Source organism: Equus asinus, chromosome 12, assembly GCF_041296235.1.
Source record: "Equus asinus isolate D_3611 breed Donkey chromosome 12, EquAss-T2T_v2, whole genome shotgun sequence".
In the NCBI taxonomy this organism is placed as follows: domain Eukaryota; kingdom Metazoa; phylum Chordata; class Mammalia; order Perissodactyla; family Equidae; genus Equus; species Equus asinus.
The window spans coordinates 28,964,404-28,984,974 of record NC_091801.1 but is presented as its reverse complement, the minus strand read 5'-3'; the positions used below and the strand labels follow the sequence as shown (position 1 = coordinate 28,984,974).

General features: G+C 45.0%; 1 protein-coding gene across 15 annotated transcripts in view; it reads left to right on the top strand.

Moving 5' to 3' along the window:
- Positions 1-20,571, top strand: part of RP1 (RP1 axonemal microtubule associated) — a 449,795-nt gene that overhangs the window by 1,058 nt on the left and 428,166 nt on the right. For 2 of the 15 annotated variants that reach the window (XM_070481264.1, XM_070481260.1), the window contains exon 1: positions 11,538-11,691. The exons of 12 other annotated variants lie outside the window; for them this stretch is intronic. The gene's annotated coding sequence lies outside the window, so the exon portion shown is untranslated. Of the gene's footprint in view, positions 1-11,506; positions 11,692-20,571 lie in introns of those variants that run through there. One more of the 15 variants, XM_070481263.1, reaches the window with a different exon arrangement.

Sequence of the window (20,571 nt, the reverse complement as noted above, 5' to 3'; positions counted from 1 at the left end):
TCAGGAGGTAGGAATCCAGCCCATTTCTGGGCTGAGACATCCTGACTCGATGCCAGCATAAAGGCTACACCCCTTTGTAGAACCCAGAATAAGAAATAAAAGGGTATTTTCTTCCCCACTGTGACGGTGACTACATCATTAAAGCTCCCAGAGTTGGCCTGATTAATTACAAGCAAACTTGTAAGTTACTTACACAACCAGCTAAGAGATGCTATCACAATGAAAGGATTTCTTTTACTTATTCTTATCTCAGAAGATTGTTGTACATTTAATTTGAATCACACTGCAAAAGACAACAGCTTGATCTTTAAATTTGTGCTGATGTCAGGAAAAGCACATACAAACTAAAGGAATTGAGAGAAAACGGAATGGGGTACTATGAACCAAAAGATATCATCGGTGTGTAACATTTTTAAATGTCGTATTTCACTTTGTTTTTAATACTTAGAACTGTGCCTGTCACAAAATAGCTGTTCAACATTCCCTTCCTCTCCCAGTCCTCTTTGGTTTGTTTTGACAATACCGGACAGGGAGAGAAATCTTATATCCATTATTTCAGCACAGATTTATTCTTCCTGCTTACAAGGTGCTTCCTTCTGAGTCCAGAATATTCATCTGAAGAAAAGTGGTATTGCTGTCCCTCCGGGTCCCCGTCTGGAGTAGGAAGAGAAGTGTTCCGCTCCTGTTCCTCCATGTGATGAGCCTGTGGCTGACAACATTTCTTCAGGTCTTCGGGCCTGGGATCCAGGGGCATCTCTTCCTTAATTTTTCACTATAGCACCCATCCCTACTTTCCTTTTAGTGAGAAAGTTGCCATGTGCTTTCTTCTGAATTATTAGGACGCTTTATGTGAATCAACAAGTCAGTTTGCACTGCCTCCCTTACACAAACACTGAACCCTCAGGACCGGCAATTCTCCAAGCTTTATTCCAGCTACTGGATGGTAAAAATTCTTAGTGCAGTACAAAATAGTATTTAAATAGTAAAATAGTGTTTCTTAGTGCAATATAAAATTTCTTAGCAAAGTATGCTGTAAGTGCTAAATAAGTTGTTGCTATGATAACAATGATTTTCTCAAATGTAAACTTTCTCTACAGCCTGGGTCCAAACAGTTTGGCTGAATAAAAGAAAATAAAATTTAAATTGCTGAAGACATTTTAGCTTTGAGGCTTTTGTTTCCACTTTAGTCAGTCTTAAACCCTTTGCCAAAGTCAAATTCATTACAAGTATTCCCCAAAGTGATGTTACTCAAAAACCTGATTTGTGAAGTTACACTCTGTGTGGAGATTGGGAAGAGCAGACGTAAACAGCAGAAGATGTGTGGTGGACCTGGTTTTTTCTAGGATCATGGCCAAGGCCCACTCGGCTGGCAGTCAGCGCCCTGCCATATACCTGATCTCTTGTTAGTCAAGGAAAAGAATTGTGGCAAGCTTGCAGCCAGCTGAGCAGTTTTCCGGTCTGTCTGATTCCTCTGGTTACGAGAAGAGCTCCCAGGGCAGGTGCTGTCTGCTTTCGCTTTGTATCTGCCCTGGCACCTCTTAAGTACTGGGAAAATTGACTGAGTAATTTGCTTGGTAGTTGGTATATCCCTCAGTTTTCCACTGGGGATTCCCAAAGGAATCGGGAGTTCCTGCTTTGTATCTCTTCTAGTCGACAATCACCAGTGGCTACAATCCCTCTCTCCGGAATAATGTGTCAGAACATAAAACTTAACAACACAAGAGAATAAACGATTGGAGCAAAGAGTAGAGAATGGCTGAATAACACCACAAGTGGCCGTGTTCCAAAAGAAGAAAAACCTGTATTTTGAGTCATAAGTTCCTCTAGCTCAGCAACTTAGATTTGTAAGTTTGGAGATGGCACTAATCTTTTTCTGAACTCCAGTCTGCTCATCTGTAAAAAGTAGGGATAATGATCCAAGCCCTGTCTCCAAATGAGCTTGTGCTTAAAGGACTCTTTCAGGGCCACAGAAAATGCTGTCTCCTGTGCCCCCCTTCTCTACCTTTTGAATCTCTGTCCATCCCAGCAGACGTGGGGGATGTGATTTTGTTAGTCCCTTGCTGAAGAGAAGACAGCAGTAACTGACTTTCCCTGGTGCTTTGATGAGTGGACTGAGAATTTTATAGCCATTGAGATTGACCATATCTGCTGGAAACAAAGATCATTCCTGTTTTACTCTGACCTTTGGACAGCTCAGCTTCTTTGACTAGAAAATTAGAATAGAAATAATTGTCACTTGAAGAACTTCATATAGAATGCCTCAATTCCTATGAACTCCCATTTTGCACGCAAATCTCAAAGCCTTTAAAAGAGACGGTTAATTGGGACACGTTGAACGCACCATCAAGTCTTCCAACACTCACCTTTCAGGCCAGCCCTTCCACCAATCATAGTTTCTCAAGTCCTCAATCATATTTCCATGTCACTTATGTTTTTAGGACTGAACAGAGTTGGAATTCTTGAGGCCGAATAAACAGAGTGGAATGAAGGAGGACAGCAAATTAAGAAATAAATTCCAGCTTCCAGTAGTTTCAAGTAATGTTGAAACTTGACAGTTGGTTTTTTGAATCATTCAGTCCTCAGAAGTTACTTCTTTCTCCTGGTAATGGTGGATGGGATGAAGAGAAGAAAATTGACAGTGGCAAAATGAAGGAACAATTTTATAGTTGTTTCCTATATAGTGGACTCTTGTGCTTATTTTAATAACTCTATCTGGACATTTGAAAACAATAGTAGGGGTTGCAAGTGCAAACACACACCAAAAATATTAAACTGAAAAGGGCTTTAGTGAGGTTACAGAAGGGAGAAATAAGAAAGTAAAAATTCAAGTTTGTAGTTTCAGTAAAGAGATTGTGGGTAAGGAAAACATACAGTGTTTGTTTATTCGTTTAACAATTATAAAAAATTTTAAATGATCTAGCTGCTTACAAAAAAAGCAACATTACAGGTGAGCTTGTGATATAAACTAAGAGTTGTAGGAAGATTCCATCCCCCTCAGCCTCAGTTCCACGTGTCAGTCAGTCCTTTTTGTTTTGGTTCTATTGGGCGTTATCTACATTAGTAACTGTCCTTCTGGTGGTTAATTAATTAATACGCCCGTGCTGCTAATTCTGTTTATCAGTTTTGGACACTGACTTCCTGCTATAATAGCTAAGCACTTCCTCCACTCCTCTATCCACCGAAAGTAGTTATATCCTTATTCTCATTTTTTCTATTGATTACCATTGCCTTTTAGAGTACTAGGATTACACACCCTTTTTCTTGTTCCATCACAAAGGCGCAAAGTCTTTACTCCCCGCTGGGAAACGTAAAAATATTGGTGCTCCCAGACTTCCCGGCGGTCTTGGGTGCCGCACTCTCTTCTGCGAAGGTGGATTTTTTTAAAGAATTTTTTGGGAGGTGGGGAGCAAAAGGAATATTGATGCACGCGTTATATGGAAAGGTAATCCAGTTTTATAGTATTTAAATCAATCCTAGACAATCGCGGCTGCTTACCTCCATCGCTGTGACTTTACATTGACTCACTTCTGAGACCCACCAGGAAGCAGAAGTGGCCTCTCTAAAGCTTTACCCAGAGAAATAATAAAATCATGTAAAGGGGCAACACTATGCTCGGTGGTCAGCTTCCACTCCCACTCCCCTCCTGCCCCGTGCCCTTCCAAGCCTGGGGGAGGCTGCGGCAATCCCCTCCCGCGCGCCTCCGAGCAGCAGAGGTGCTGCAAGCCCAGCGCGCCGCGCTCGCCTCGCCAGGAATCGGCACTCCGGCTCCATTAATTCAGAGGAACATTTTGACAGGACTCTGCAATGACTTTAACTTACAAAGTGAAAGATCATAGGTTTGGTGTAAAGAAAAGAGCCCCGGAGTGTGAGTCAAGGAGAGCACGGCCACTCCGGTACCGAGGAGAGGAGGAAGACCGCGACGTCGTGCGCCTGCTCAGAGGCGTTTGGAGTCCCGGTGCCGGCTCAGCGCGGGTATACAGGCCTGAAACGAATCGGACTCGTGGGTTAGAATAGGGCTGTTCAGGAGCCTGCCTGCCGCGCCAAGACTTCAGAAGGTCCAAACGTGACATCCGGGACTGACTTTCCTCGGAGGAGAGGAGGGGATTGATGTCGGCGCGTTATTTTCTGTTGAGGGGAAAATTAAGCACAACGACCCTCGGCTGTGCTTTAGTGAGCGAGCGGCTGCGCGTCGCGGTGCTTGGCGCCCGAGTTCTTGGCCGCACGAGTGGAGCTGGGCGGCTGGAGCAGGGCTTCTCTCTGGGCCACGTCGGTGCAGAAAAGGCCCGGCGGCCCCAGGGTGTCCCCCGGGGCCGGCGAGGACGCGCGCTGCGCCGGGGGCTGGGATTGGCCCCTGAGACTGGAGCAGCAGCGCGGCCTCGGCCGCCCTGGCTCCCCGCCCCCTCCGCCTCCGCCTCCCCCTCCCCCACCCCACCCCCATCCCCGTCCCGGCGTCGGGGGAGGCGGCGTGTCCGGCGGAGGGTTGTGGGGCGCGGGGCAGGGCTGGAGCGCCATGAGTAGCCCGGATGCGGGATACGCCATTGACGACCAGACCCATACCCGGAGCGCGCTGCCCGCGGTGATGGCCGGGCTGGGCCCTGGCCCCCGGGCCCAGTCGCTGAGGCCCCTCGGGGACATGAAGGTGAAGGGCGAGGCGGCGGCGAGCAGCGGGCGACTTCAAGGTGTGGCTAAGGCCGAGCACCAGCGGCTGGCGCGGGGACCCCTGTCCCGCAGGACGCGGAGCTGCGCCCGCCGCCTGGGGAGCGGAGCGCAGCGGGGAGAGGCGCTGAGAACCGAGGACAAGGGAGGAGTGGGCATCTGCAGTGGAGGACGCCGGGCTCCGGGAAAATCCGCCTTGGCGGGTCAATGGCTCTACCTCTGAGAACTCGCTGGCATAGTGAGTTTTACCTCTGGGAGAAACAATTGACTGGCAGGTGCAGAATCGTCTTGTGGGCGGGAGGTAAAATTAAAAAGGATCAGGGCCAAATTGTTAACCATCTCCAAGTGTAAATGATAAAGAACACGAAATTTTGCTGTCTTGGAAAAGGTTTTGAAGGTGTCCTCTAATCAGGCAAAGCTCTCTAAAAAAGAAAACTCGAATGCTCTTTTTCCAGGTTTTAAAAAAGAGCTTCATTTGTCAAGCAAGAAATTGAGACACTCAATACAGATAAAACTGCCTGTCATTAATGGAACTGGAAATGCATTCAACAGCACCTTTCAGAAACATGTGCAAAGCTTTAGAATTTCAAGCGAGATAGGTTGCAGTTTTGAGCTGTTTTTTTGATGCTGAAGTTTGTTAGAAAAGCCGAGGCTGTGGCCTTTAGTTGCGAAGAGTTCGAGCTCATTTTGCTTTCAGTTTTTTTAAGTTGAGGGAGAGCTGTTTTTTTTTTTAAAGAAGGAATAAAATGGCCAGACTATATTCGTCTTTCCAATGTCATTTTTCTTCGTAAATAGCTTTATTTAAAATATTTAAATTCCTGTTTTTTCCCCAAAAAACTGTAAGCAGCACACCAAGGGAAAACTAAGTTATCCTTGCCCCAGTCCGAACTTAGGAGCTGATGACTGCTTTCCTGTTTTCCCTAGCACACTTTCTCTGCATCTACACTTATATAAATATGTAGGATTTTCTCTCTCTTCTTTCCCCCGCATTAATGGGATCCGTTTTCCCTACTATTCTGCAGCTTACCTTTTCAGTTAACGGTACATATCTGGCGATCCTCTATTCCTAGAAGCTGAACCTCTACCTGGTTAGGGGTCCTCTCCTCTCTTCCATTTGTTCTGTCTCTGGTCCAATATAAGTTTGTATCCTGACTTAATCCTTTTTTTGTGTACATGAACGGAGAGTACCTGCACTTAAGATACAGGGGACTCAGTGGGCGGGCACATTTCACCCTAAAAGAAAAGGGGCAGAAGCTTCATGCCCTCAGTGCGATCTTTTACAGGACCGGTTCCTTCTGTGTCGGATCTCAGGGGTGTCGGCAGCCAAGCGGTGGATAGGAAACTCCGCTGGCAGTACTCGTTCCTGGAGATTGTCCCTCTGTTAGCAGCCTTTTCAGGGCAGGTGTTGGCCTGTCAGGCTGCCGCGTTGGCACTTCCAGGCTGAGACGGCGTCCCAGGGAGCTGATTCGGTCGAGGTGGTGAAGTCTGCCCTAATAATTATTGGCTGATGGGGTGCCTAGTGTTCCTTTTGTGGCACAATGGTTAATATTAACCTCCACTATTGGATTGTCTTGGTTTAGATGATAAAGTGGGGCGCCAATTTGCGGGCTGCCCGCCGGCTTATTAGATGTCCTTACTCTGCGAGTTGGGAAGCGACTCGGTCCCGAACAAGGCGGGCACGCGCGGAGGACTGGCCTTCCTGGGGGAGATGGCGCTGCGCTGGGGCCCTGTAGGACCAGCCGGGCGACCAGGACAGGCCCCCGCCGCCTTAGGCGGCCTCGTGACCATGGACGACCAGGGCTGGCCCAGCCCGGAGCAGGGCTTCCCAGCCGGCCCGCCGATGCCGCCCCTGTACATGGGCGGCCACTACCGCGACTACCAGCGCCTGGGCGCACCCCCGCTCGACGGCTACACCCGACACGTCCCCCCTGGACGGTGTACACCCAATCTGATCTTCTTCGCCGCGCCGCTGCCGGGGACTGTCCGGCGGCAAGCCCCTATACCCCTCGGACTACACGGAACCTCCGGAACCACTCGCTAGCCCTGTGCACCCCAACCTGGCCCCAGCCTGCGGGCCCCGCAATCCGGGCCTCCCAGCGCCCCCAGCGCCCCGCACGTGTACTACGGCGGCCTAGCGGGCGGCGGGGGCGGGAGCGGCTTCCAGGTGCAGTCGCAGCAGCACCTGCTGGGCGGGCATCCGTCGCCTGTCCCGAGGCGCTGCCCCGCTGGAATGGCGCGGACCGAGCCAGCCCGCTGAGCTTCTCTGGGCCCACTCAGCTGGGAGTGCTGGCTTGAACTCTTCTGCTCTGTCCTCTTGAGTTCCGTTGCCAGTATACTGTGTATTACTACAACGTCACGGTATTTGAACCTTTCCAGTCTTTCTTAGAACGAACATTCCAGTAAGAACAGCATTTAACATTGTTAACATCTGAAAGGTGGCAATGCAAAAATGTGCTTTGCTTAGATATATGTAAAGTCCATCTTTTTCCATTTTCTGTATGTGCACGTTATTTTTAAGTTAGATTATTTTTATAAAGTGGAAAATTAATGGACCATGGTAGAAAGCACTTTTCTCTGCAAAAATTATTTCGTTCCAGCTAGTTTTAAACATTTAACTAAGATTTATTGTGTATTGTCTACATTTCAAATCTATTTCTCAAGTTCTTGGTTATTGACATTTTTGTAAATTTGGAAATAAAGCTTGTAAAAAAAAAATCTGTGCATATGGAGATTTTATATTCTGTGAAATTAAGTGAGTTGTGTCTGTGTCAGTCAGGGTTTCCCGGGAAACAGATGGCATACTTAAAATGGGTGAATGAAGAAACATCAAGGGACAAACAGACTGTTTACCTGAGGGAACCTGTGGAGGGACTGGAAGCATCCTAAGTTGGGCAATAGCTCAGAGCATCATCCATTAGCGACCACTGGGAAAGGGGAGAGGCAGGCGTTTCCTGGGACCCAAGGTAATGATAGCTTTAGGGGTCCTGCCAGCCAGAGGTTGTGGCCTTGGGAAGAGGAATGAAGCTATGGCCAAGTGTCGCCCAGGAGGATGGGCCTAGAAAATAGATCCTGGAAATCCTGTTGCTCTCCTGACTTCCTGACAGTGCCTCTCATTGGCCAGAGCTAACCACAAAACTAGAGGACAAGGAGTCTGTGGATGCTGCCACATGAAGGAGGGTGGAGAGTGCATCTATTGGGGTAGAAAAAGTCCAGGCTTTTTTTTTAACAGCTCCGCGGAAGGGAGTTCAGCACAGCACTTAAAATTAATTGAGTAAAATTGACTACAATACTATGTGTGTGAAACATAACAGATGATAGGAAGGAAGCTTAGGTGCTGCTCTTCTCAACCTCAGAGATTTTATCAAGAGAGGAGAGCCTGGAGGACACCAGTAGAGCGTGGGCATGAAGCCGTGGTGGTGGGACATAGAGCAGGGGCACAGAGAACCTGGACTCCAGGTGACAGTATCTGAGTCCGTGAATCAAGGCTCCCAGCAGGGGAGGCACGCCTCTGAACTCCAGTTATGTGAGCAAATGCAAGTCATTTACTGTTTAAACCCCTTTGAGGTGGTTTTGTTCTCATTTGAAACACAGGGATTGATAAGAGAGAACTAAGGATAGAGCAGATTGTAGACATGACTGCTAATTCCTTTGGTATCAGAGGGAAATACCAAATGTGGGGTATCCTTGGACCAGCAGCCTTTGCATTGCTTGCGAGATTGTTAGAAACACTGAATCTCAGGCCGCTTGAGCATCAAATTCTGGTCTGGAACGGTGCTTCTCAAACTTGAATGTGCATGTGAGTCATCTGGGGATTCTCCTAAAATGCAAATTCTGATTGAGCAGGGCCAAGATTCTGCATTTCTAACAAATTCCCAGTTGAGGCCGATGGGCCACACTTTGAGTGCCAGACCCTAGATCCCTTATCCACACTGAACTCTTAGGGACTGTTCTTGACCTAAAACATGCCAAGTTCAGAAACAAACACCACAGAGTCATTTCAGAACTACTAGACTAGACGGTTTGGGGTCATTTTTGCCTGCTGGCCATGTCTGCCCTGCTTTCCCCCACCCTCACCCCCCACAGCCTGCCCTCCTAAGTCACTGGTTATCTTCCTTTTCGTCAAAGTCCTATAAATGCTCAAGTTAGAACCACAGGTGTGATAGCACTGGGAAATTATGGTGCCTGCTGAGAGGAAGAACCAGGGAGATGAACAGCAAGTATCTAGACCTCCAAAGCCGAGAACCTGATGGCCTTGAGCTGCCACAGCCCCAGTGTTGGTGCCAGGGAGAAGCCCATGGCCCCTACCCTCCACCCACTGGGCATTTTCACTGACCTGACCTCTCCCCAAGGTTTGGCCTGCAGTCAGGGCGGTTCAAATTTTAAAAGCTCTTGAGGTGATTCTAATTGCAGCCATTAAATAGATGAACATATTAATATCACAGAGCTACCTAAGAAGTCAGTTATTTATGTATTTATTTCATCAAATAGTTATCGAGCATCTATTATATGCCAGACACTATATGGTTTCCAAAGATAAACAAGGCACATTCCCCGTTCTCAAGGAGCTTGTGGTTGAACAGGATGGAAAGTCATGTAGATAAATAATCTTATTGTGTGATCAGGGCAATAAAGTAAAGCACAAAAGTTATTGTTCTGGCAGAAAGCAGAGCGATGGATTCCGTGTGAAGAGGGGTGGGACAAGAATAATAATAGCTGACATTTATTGACCAATTCATTATGGATCGAGAAGGCCCCGGGGAAATGTTGATGCTTACCTGAGTCTTTGAAGGAGGGGAGAGCCAAGTTGGGAAGGTGTGGGGGATATGGGGTGAGGGGGTGAGGAAACTGACGGAAGTCACTTCTGTTTCCTTTGTAAAATCAGAGTGGAGTCAGGACCAGAGAGGGGATGGTGGGTGGTGGGTGGTGGGTGGTGGTAGGGTTGGGGGCTAGGCAGGGGTGGAGCAGGGGACTTGAGAAGACTAGCTCCAGGCAGGAAGCCCAGAAGAAACTGGATTTCATAGATCGCTTTCCATCTTCAGGGTTGCAAGCTCAGCAGCTCCAGTGTAGAAATAGAGAGATGGCACTGCAGGATTTGTTCAAAGCCGGGCTTTTAGGAGTGGTGGGGAAGACAGACAGGAGGGCCAGGGAGTTGTTGGTGTGATTTTGGTTTGAGAATTTAATGGAGATGGGTATGGAGGTAATGAGGTCTGGAGAGAGCTGCTAGGCTTGGAAAAAAGGGAGGGAGAAAGCGAATGAAAGGACAATGCATCAAAGGGGGATTGCAGAGATGAAGTGGGATGTGCAGGGCATGGCCAAGGCGGGGCTGCTGAAGGGCGTGAAGGTGAAGGTCGCTAGCGTTGTGCAGCTAGAGGCCATGTGCATACGGAAAGCCCCACTGTGGGAGGAGCGGGGGGGAAGACGGTAATCCTCCCTGTGCGTATTTCCTGAGACACCCGACCAGTGGGAGCAGATTCAATCAAGTCATTTAGGATGTAAGGAGGGGCAGGTAGAAGAGAAAGCAAGAGAGCTCCCATTGAAATGCAAAGTAGAGCACTGGGGAAACAGGACAATCCACTCAGAGAGGAAAACATTCAGGAAGAAGTGGCAGAAATGCTTAGTGATGAAAGGAAGTTTTACACATCCTTCTGCAAACCTGGACATGGATTTTTTTTAGCTCAGGGGTAGAAGATCTAGAATTCAGAAATTTTGCTGGCTGCAAGAGAAGCTCAAGGCCAAGTAAGAGAGTCTCTTTTATCAACTTTGTAACCAGTGGTAGGGTTTACAGATAAGGGTTATTAGCAATGTCCTGCTTCTGAGAACTTCCTGTTTGAATTAATTGTTCTTGATCGCTAGGTGCTAAACTTTAAAAATCATTATTAAAAAACATTTTTTCCTTAAAGCAGCTCAATATTGATACCTTGAGGCAAAGCCCCATTCACCTGGCATGAGTTAGGGTCCTGTTCCACCTGGAAGGGTGCCTGACTCCCACAGTTGACCTTTTCCCCTCCCCTAGATCTAGAGAGCTCCTTTTATCCTGAGATTGAACAATACTGACCAGGCTCCTTATCAGGCTCAAGGACAACACCCTATGTCAAGAGGACACTATCTGACCCGAGGTAGAGCCGGAACTCCACAGGGTGACTGGCTTCCTCAGAATTTCCCACGAGGGGAGGAAAGCTGCTCCTGGACCTGGAAACGTGGGTGCTGGAGTCCTTCCGGGATCCTCCTTCTCCAGAGAAGTCTAACATCTCCCAAAGTATAACTCTAGAGACCCTGCAAGGTGCGCCCCCTACGGAGAGTGACAGAGCCATCTAAAGACCTTCAAAGACGGAAGCCATGTTTCATAAAGCCATGGACCCCGAGCATCCCCAAACCCTGCCGCGGGCGCCAGTGTGAAGGCAGGAGTACTCACTTAGGAGTTCATGACAGACGGCTGAGATGGCCCTGTTTGCAGCGGAAGGGAGGCCTTCCTCTTCCCAAGTGGGCCCTACATCCTGTTCCACTAACCGCTCAGGAGAATCAAGAAAGGAGAAGATGGAGTTCTCGGCTTTTCCCCGGCCGTCCTCTAGGCTGTATCACTGGGTGGGTTGCCCACCAATCGCCCCTAAGATTATTGAGGGGCACATGGACTCTTTTCCCTGGGAGGGAGACTCCTGGTCCGGCTATATATAGTGAGGTCCCGCACACCCTCTCTCATTACTCATTTAGTTTGGCCCGGGTTTAAAGCATGAACAATCTCTTCCAGGCACTCCCTGTTTTCACTTCCCTCTGACCAGAGGGCCTCTCCGTCTGACCCGTGGGGGTCAACATCCTTTCTAGCTGATCCGCCCCACTTCCTCCCTCAGGCTGAGCTCCAGGCTGTTTTTCAGCTTCAGGGGTTCCTGGAGAAGTATTTCCTCTGCCCCCCTCCATTATCACATCAAACATACTGAAATCAGGGTCTTGGGTTATTGGAGATTTGAAAGCAGAAAGATCAGTGTGAACCGTGGGAAGAAACCTTACTGGAGAGGCGGACTTGAAAATCCATCTATGAAGGTGCGCAAAGGGGGGCGCCAAATGTAGGGAGCCAGACTGGATCTCTCTGTGTCCTGGGTGCGGTGGAGAGCCCAGCCCGAGGGGTTTTGGAGGGGTTTCTGAGAGGCTCCGAGGAGAGGGAGTTAAGCAAGCAGCATGCTGTGGTGAGCAGGCTGTGGGCCTCACAGGCAGAAAGACCTGAGTTCACATTCCAGAGAGATCACTAGCAGGCTCTGGGATCTTGGGTCGTCCATTACCCAACCATTCAGAACGTCTGTTTTCTCGTCTGTAAAGTGTGGGTAATAATAACTACCTGCAGAGTCATTGCAAGGATTAAAAATATTTGTACAGTGCCCAGCTGAGTGATGGTGTTGGGGGGAATCTCTGTTCCTTGGACCTGTATTCCACAGGTTGGTGTGGGAGGCAGAGCCCCTCCTCCACCAACCCCGTTCTGTTCTGACACTGCAGTCTGGGCTGGTAGAGTATGCGGGTTACTGAGCAGTCTTAATTCACCGGGACATAAACAGAATGGTCTTGTGTTTCTGAGTGTGGCTTTAACTATGCTGTCTTAAATCTCTCTGTGTTGCTCTTTAATGAACACTTGGGAAGAGTTTATTACGTTCTAGTTACTTTCAGTTGTTAAAATCTAACTCATTTTATTTATTTTGAAAACTAAGAATGTAAAAAGTCAAGTCACTGTAAAGCCTCAATCTTAGTTTAAATCTTACCGCTTCCATTCTCCTCCCTGAAGGCTTAAGCAGGGCCCCTGTTCACTGGTCCAGGAGGAGGAGGCCGCCGCTTTTCTGACAGCTCTCCCCTCTCCCCTGCCTCCTTAAGGCCAGCTTGCTGTGTGCTTGGGGGTCGGCGGTGTGGAGCAAGGGGAGGGAAAGGGACAAATGGCTTTTGACTTACCTGGCCACTGTTGTAGTTCTATCTCAGGGCCACCTCTGGAAATCATTTACTGGCTTAAAAGCCCCTATGTGATAGGGTCTGACTCTCTTGTGGGCCACATGTGGGTGCCTAAGAGGGCGCTGTGGGGCCGCCACACTGCCTCCTTCCCTGAGTGGGAGAAGGATTGTGGCTGGACTCGTCCACATCCACTTCTCCTCTCAACAACCCCCCCACCCCCTCCCTGTACACCCCCACCCCTCTCTGGGCAGTAAATTCGCTGTGGCTGTGCTGGGGTGCCCGTGCCTGGAAGGCAGCTTTCTTTGCGGTGCATCAGCAAGATGGCTGAGGCCTGGCTGCTTTGTGTGGTGTCCACTTGGCCCCAGGGAAATTCATGCATCCACAGAGGTAGTGAGATTACCCTGGACTGTCCCCTGCTGCCCCCTCTCCCAGCCCTGCCACTTCCCCTCAAATTCTCTCTCTCTGTTTAGGTAAGATCATCAAGTCTGATTCTAAGCCAGATCTCAAACTAGGGACCAGAATTCAACTCTCTTTTATTGTGTCCCTTGTAACCTCTGTCTTCCTTTTTAAAATGTATTTCACTTAAAATTATTTATTATCTAATATGTAAGACATTCAAAATTGCCTAATATAATAGCTTACATCAGATAACAGACACTTGTTCACCACCATGCATCATAAGAAACAAAACAAGACAAGTCGGTGCTTTTTGAACCTGTACTTGCATAACACTGGACATCACTTTGCTCAGTTCAAAAACAATTGGAATTCAAATTGGAATTATAGTACATTTGTATGTTACTCTTGGGAAGATTTATATTTTTGTGATATACTTCCATCCATATTGCCCAAATTGATCTACAGATTCAATGTAATCGCTATCAGAATTCCAACTTTCTTGCAGAAATGGACGACTTGATCTTAAAATTCATATAGAAGTGCAAAGGTTCTCAAATAGCCAATGCAATCTTGAAAAAGAAAAACAAAGTTGGATGAAGTACATTTTCTGACTTCAAAACTTACTACAAGGCTACAGTCTGGCACTGGTATAAGGATAGACCTATGGATCGATGGAATAGAATTGGAAGTCTAGAGATAAACCCCTACATCTATTGTCAGTTGATTTTTGACAAGAGTGCCAAGACTACTCAATGAGGAAAGAATAGTCTCTTCAGTACATGGTGCCAGGACAGGAGGTTATCTACATGCAAAAGAATGAAGTTGGCCCTTACACCATTGTTTCAAAATGGACTAAAAGTATAAAACTTTTAAAAGGAAATATAGGTGTAAGTCTGTACGACCTTAGAATAGGTAATAGTTTCTTAGATATGACATGAAAAGCACAGCAACAAAGAAAAAATAGATAAATTGGCCTTTATCAAAATTAAAAACTTTTGCTCATCAAAACACACCATCCAGAAAGTGAAAAGAGAATCTGGGACAAAATATTTGCAAATCATATATCTGATAAGGGTCTACCATAAAAAATATATAAAGGACTCTTAGAACTCAGTAATAAAAAGACAACCCAGTTTAAAAATGGGCCAAGCATTTGGAGAGACATATTTGAATATCTGAATAGACTTTTTTTTTTGTATTGCCTTTGTCTGGTTTTGGTATCAGAGTAATACTTGTTTCATGAAATGAATTGGAAAGCCTTCTCTCCTCTTCTATTTTCTGGAAGAGGTGTAAAATTGCTGTTAATTCTCTTTAATTATTTGGGAGAATTTTCTAGGGAAACCATCGGTGCTTGGAAATTTCTTTTTTGGGGGAGGTTTTTAATTATAAGTTCAATTTCTTCAACAGTTATAGGGCTATTCAAATCATCTGTTTCATATGGGGTGACAGTATGTTTTTTGAGAAAGTGATCCGTTTAATTTAAATTGTCAAATTTATATGTAAAAAGTTGTTCCTAGTATTCCCTCATTATCCTTTTGATATCTGCAGGGTCTGTAGTGATATCTCAGTTTTTTTTCCCCAAAGATTGGCACCTAGGCTAACAACTGTTGCCAATCTTCTTTTTTTTCTTTTTAAGGATTGGCACCTGGGCTAACAACTGTTGCCAATGTTTTTTTTTTTTTTTTCTGCTTTATCTCCCCAACCCCCCCCTGTACACAGTTGTATATCTTAGTTGCAGGTCCTTCTAGTTGTGGGATGTGGGACACCACCTCAACGTGGCCTGACGAGTGGTGCCATGTCCACGCCCAGGATCTGAACCCTGGGCCACCGCAGTGGAGCTCGAGAACTTAAACACTCGGCCACGGAGCCGGCACCTGATATCTCATTTTTGATATTGCTAATTTGTGTCTTCTTTCTTTCTTTGTCAGTCTTGCTACAAGCTTGTTAATTTTATTGATCTTTCAAAGAACCAGCTCTTTGCTTCATTGATTTTCTTTATTGTTTTTCTGGTTTCAATTTCTTTGATTTCTTGTTTTTTCCCTGTCAGTAAGGTATTATTTTTCTCTGCTTTCTAGAGTTTTTCTTTGTCTTAGTTATTTTTTTAATTACAATGTGTCTTGGCTTGAATTTCTTTGAGTTTATCCTGTTTTGGATTTTCCCAGCTTTTTTAATCTGTAGATTTATGTTCTTGACAAATTCGGGAAGTTTCAGTTACTATTTCTTCAAGTTATTTTTCAGCACTGTTTTCCATCTTTCTGGGACTCTCTTTATATGAATGTTAGCTCTTATCTTATAGTCCCACATGTCCCTAAGACTCTGATCATTTTATTTTTTTTAGTCTATTTTCTCTCTGTTGTTCAGATTGGGTAATTTCTGTTTTTCTATTTTCCAGTTAGTGATTATTTCCTCTATCCTTCCATTCTGCTGTTGACCCTGTTTTGTTATTGTATTATTCGGTTCAAAATCTCCCTTTGGTTCTTCTTTATATTTTCTATTTCTTTGCAGCAACTATTTACTTATTTTCTGAGGCTTTATATTTTTTCATTTGTTTCAAGCATGTTTGTATGGAGATTAACCCTTTGTCGGATAAGTGGCTTGTAAATATTTTTTCCCCAATTAGTGAGCTGTTTTTTTGTTTCAATCCTGTTTTCCCTTGCCTTGAAGAAGCTCTTTAGTCTGATGAAGTCCCATTTGTTTATTCTTTCTATTATTTCCCTCAACTGAGGAGTTATAGTGTCCGAAAAGATTCTTTTGAAACTGATGTCAAAGAGTGTACTGCCTATATTCTCTTCCAAAAGACTTATTGTCTCAGGCCTAATCTTTAGGTCTTTGATCCATTTTGAGTTTATTTTGGTGTGTGGTGAAAAAGAATGGTCAATTTTCAATCTTTTGCATGTGGCTGTCCAGTTTTCCCAGCACCATTCGTTGAAGAGACTTTCTTTTCTCCATTGTAGGCCCTCTGCTCCTTTGTCGAAGATTAGCTGTCCATAGATGTGTGGTTTTATCTCTGGGCTTTCAATTCTGTTCCATTGATCTGTGGACCTGTTTTTGTACCAGTACCATGCTGTTTTGATCACTGTAGCTTTGTAGTATGTTTTGAAATCGGGGATTGTGATTCCGCCGGCTTTGTTTTTCTTGCTCAGGATTGCTTTAGCAATTCGCTGTCTTTTGTTGCCCCATATAAATTTCAGGATTGTTTGTTCAATTTCTGTGAAGAATGTTCTTGGGATTCTGATTGGGATAGCATTGAATCTGTATATTGCTTTAGGTAGTATGGACATTTTAACTATGTTTATTCTTCCAATCCATGTGCATGGAATGTCTTTCCATCTCTTTATGTCATCGTCAATTTCTTTCAAGAAAGTCTTGTAGTTTTCATTGTATAGATCCTTCACTTCCTTGGTTAAGTTTATCCCAAGGTATTTTATTCTTTTCGTTGCGATTGTCAATGGGATTGAGTTCTTTTTCTGTTAGTTCATTGTTAGTATATAGAAATGCTACTGATTTATGCACGTTAATTTTATACCCTGCTACTTTGCTGTAGTTGTTGATTATTTCTAATAGTTTTTCTATGGATTCTTTGGGGTTTTCTATATATAAGATCATGTCGTCTGCAAACAGCAAGAGTTTTACTTCTTCGTTACCTATTTGGATTCCTTTTATTTCTTTTTCCTGCCGAATTGCTCTGGCCAGCACCTCCAGTACTATGTTGAATAGGAGTGGTGAAAGTGGGCACCCTTGTCTTGTTCCTGTCCTCAGAGGGATGGCTTTCAGTTTTTGTCCATTGAGTATGATGTTGGCTGTGGGAAAATACAGTTGCTTTTAACAAATTAATCTTGTATCTTTTGATTTTGCCAACTCACTTATTAGTTCTAGTAGGTTTTTTTGGTAAATTATTTGAAATTTCTTCATAGACAGTTATGTCCTCTGTGAATAAAGACAGATTTATTTCTTCTTTTCAAATTTGTATGGCTTTTGTTTCTTTTTCTTGCCTTATTGGACTGTTTAGAACTTTCTGTACAATGCTGAAAAAGGAATTGAGTCTTTCTTGAGTCTCCTGAGTCTCCTGAGTCTTTCTTCTTTCTTTTGTGACATGTCTCTTTGGCAAGTCACCTCCCAAGAGGGTAAATGGACATTTTGTGTTTCTAGGATCTGCAACCATAACAGCCTACTTTTAAAGATTTTATTTTTTCTTGTTCTCCCAAAGACCCCCAGTACATAGTTGTGTATTTTTAGTTGTGAGTCTTTCTAGTTGTGGCATGTGGGATGCCACCTCATAATGGCTTGATGAGCGATGCCATGGCCATGCCCAGGATTAGAACCAGCGAAATCTGGGCCGCCGAAGCGAAGCGAACGAACTTAACCTCTCAGCCACTGGGCCGGCCCCATTATGGCCTAGTTTTAGAGGCAATCAAACATCTTAGTTTCAGAAGGGAGTAGAATGAATTTTGGTGGTTTGGGAGCTGAAAAGGAGAGTGACTCAACAATTGTGGCAGCTCTTCACCCTGAAATGGACTTCCAGTCATTATGGGTCCCTAATAGGTAGACCCTAAACATGCCTTTGGACCAGCTGGGCTCAGAAGAGAATGACCATTGTGGTAACTATGAGGACTGAATGCTTAGGCTGTAACGTGGTAAACGCAGTAGGAAACTCTTTGAATCAAGTGTGGCTTTGAGGAAATGGAGGCATGCCGGGGCAGCATTTACCTTCACAAGTTTCTGCCAGCTTGGGCTAGGAAATACTGGAAGTCAGCCTTTGCTTGAGAGGGAGGACAGCATTTGAGGCCAGTCTTAGGTGGCAGAGATATGACAAACCCAGTGGCAGTGGTCTAACAGACCCTAGGCTCTTGTCAACTTGATAGTGGATGTCTAAGGGATCTTCTTTTTGGGACTGTGTAAGAGCCTGAAGTTCTTGAATGATCTAGAAAAGGATCAGAGAGAGCTCCTAAGAGGGTGAAATTGTACTTCCTGCAACTTACACACTGAGGGAGTTAAGTCAGTTTTAATTTAATTGTGGAAATAAGATAAATGAAAATTACCTAGATTCCGAGTGTTAAGGGTTTGTTTATATTGATTACAATAAGTTGAGGTCAGATTATAGAAGCTTTTGAAAATCAGGCTGAAGTGTTTGAACTTTGATTCTATAGCCAAGGCAGAATCATTAAATGTTTTTGAGAAAGGAAACAATGGACACATAAAATACCCCATGAGCAACTGGTGGTATAGTATTCTTATAGGTAAGGAGCTTATAGTGAATGCAGAGGCATGGAGGCTAAAGCAGGTAAGTCCAATGCTGGAATGACAGGTCAATTCACCTGTGTGGAGTGGAAGAGAATGTAGGATATAAAGCACTGGGAAAGAAAAAGCCCTGAGTGACACTTGTTAAAAAGAACTTTCCCATAATGAGTTAAAAACAATTCAAAGATGTGAACATATTTCCACTCTTTTTCTTATCAGGCTAAAATGCATTTCAGTGGATATTTCTTGGAGTTATCAAGGGAATAGACTTATTGTTCATGTACAGGGTGGCAGCACCATTTACCAGGGAGAACCTATTTAAGAACCCACAGTCTTGGGCTCTTTCCAAGGCATTGTAAAATTACTTTACAGTGTCTGATTTACTTTAAAGCTTCTTGTTATTGCAGTTTAGAAACAAAATTTATCCTGCACACATCCTGTTTAAAACAGAATTTTCTCCTCTGTTAAGCATAGATAAAGAATGCAAGAGTATGCATTTCACAGCGTTAGTTCCCCTTTATATTAGATGAAAATGGGACCTGGCACTTTTAATGATCAGATTCACGGAAGAACGGGGCACAAATCAAATATACATTTGAAACTGTAATTTGGTTATGTCTTGAATAATTTAATAAGCGTGATAATCAGTTCTCAAAAACATAAAGTGGAGGAAAGTCCATTTCTTTTCCTCCTCTTCCCCCTTCACCATCTCCTTCTTCTTCTTTAGACTTGCTGTACATACAAGTATTTGTGTATAACATCATGGCACTACTTAGACATTTGGAAACTGTTTTCCCTCAGAAGACACACGTTCACTCCTCAGGCTGCACGCGCGTATTGGGGATGGCACCCTTCCCTGTCCGGCATAGAGACATCAGCAGGTAGATCAGTGTCTGCCTTGAGGAGCAGCTCAGGTGCGATTGGGAGCTTCATGGGCAGCACAAGCTTTTCTTTCGCCAACCTGCAGCAGATTTACCTCTTTCTGAAAAAATGCATACACAACATGCACTCGTGAGGCCCTTCATGAGCTTTGTACGTGTTACCATGATGTTATGAGAAGACCCAGGCAGGAGGGTTACTGCGCTGTGCGTGGCCGTCTCTCTGCCAGGGCCCGGGGCATTTGGCCCCCACCTTTACAGTTCCCAGACAGCTTGTGGCATAGGAGTCAGCTTTTCCAGTTAATGGCCTCGGAGAGAAGCCTATTCATATATGCTCACTTTGGAGATGGAGCTAGTTAACAGTGGTTAACATTGACAAAAAGTAAAAAACCTAAGGGAATATATTTTATTGGGAATCTCAAGGAGTTTTAACATAGCCTTGGCTACTAAAGCGTAATGGGAACTAGACTTGCTTGCTTTTCAGGTCCTTCCCTGATGTTCTTTCTTAGATAACCCTGAGGGCAATTCTAATCTTGTGGTGAGAATCAGCATATTTCTCCGTCTGGGAATAGGACTTCTGCATGAGAGAGTGACACCGATTTCTCCCTGGTGTTTTATGAGGTCTCTTCCTAAACTCACTCTCATCCCTTCACTTCTCTGGGAGGTCTCTATGACTTTGACCTGGGAGTGTCTTTCCTCCGCCCTGTGCGTTTGCCTACACCAGTCATCCTAAACACTGGTCAGTTGTTAAAAAATGTTCTATTCTTAAGGAAACCTTGGAACTGGTCTTGTTTTGTGCTAACTGTGGTTTCAAGACAGAGGCTGCCTGTCCCACATCAGTTTCCTTTAAAACCATCAACCAGAATTGTGTCACTTGCTGTTTCAAAGTTAATGCTCCTTGTGGGACCTATGACTAAGTTTTGGTCTGGATGCTTCTATACTCAGATAATTTGTAAAGCAAGATCATTGACACGCTTTACTGATCAAGTCTTCCTAGGCAGACCATGGTCCTGCTCATCTTCTCGACTCTGACTCATTTCCTTCATCAGTCAACCACTCTTCTTCCCTTCTTCTTTATCACCCCCGACCTCCACCACCCCAGCTATGATCTTCTACAGTATTTAAATGTTCTAATTTATACTTTGGTGACGCTTCTTGTTCCCCATAACATAAAACCCATCCTAAATTTGCCTAAGTAACAGTGATATTATTGACTCAAACAACTAGTATGTTTAGGAGTAAGACTTGTTTTAGGCATGGCTGGATCTGGGGACCCAACAGTGTTCTCAGGAACAAATTTTTCTCCTTCAATTTTTTTGGAGGGAGGGGCTGCATTTCCATGGAGATGGACCTATGTTTAGATTCCACATGGAGGCAAAATCACGGAGGCAGCTCCAGTACCTCCACTGTCTGAGGTACTTACAAGTCCAGGAGAAAGACAACCTACCTTTCTCCTTGAGGCCCCAGTAAAGTTCTT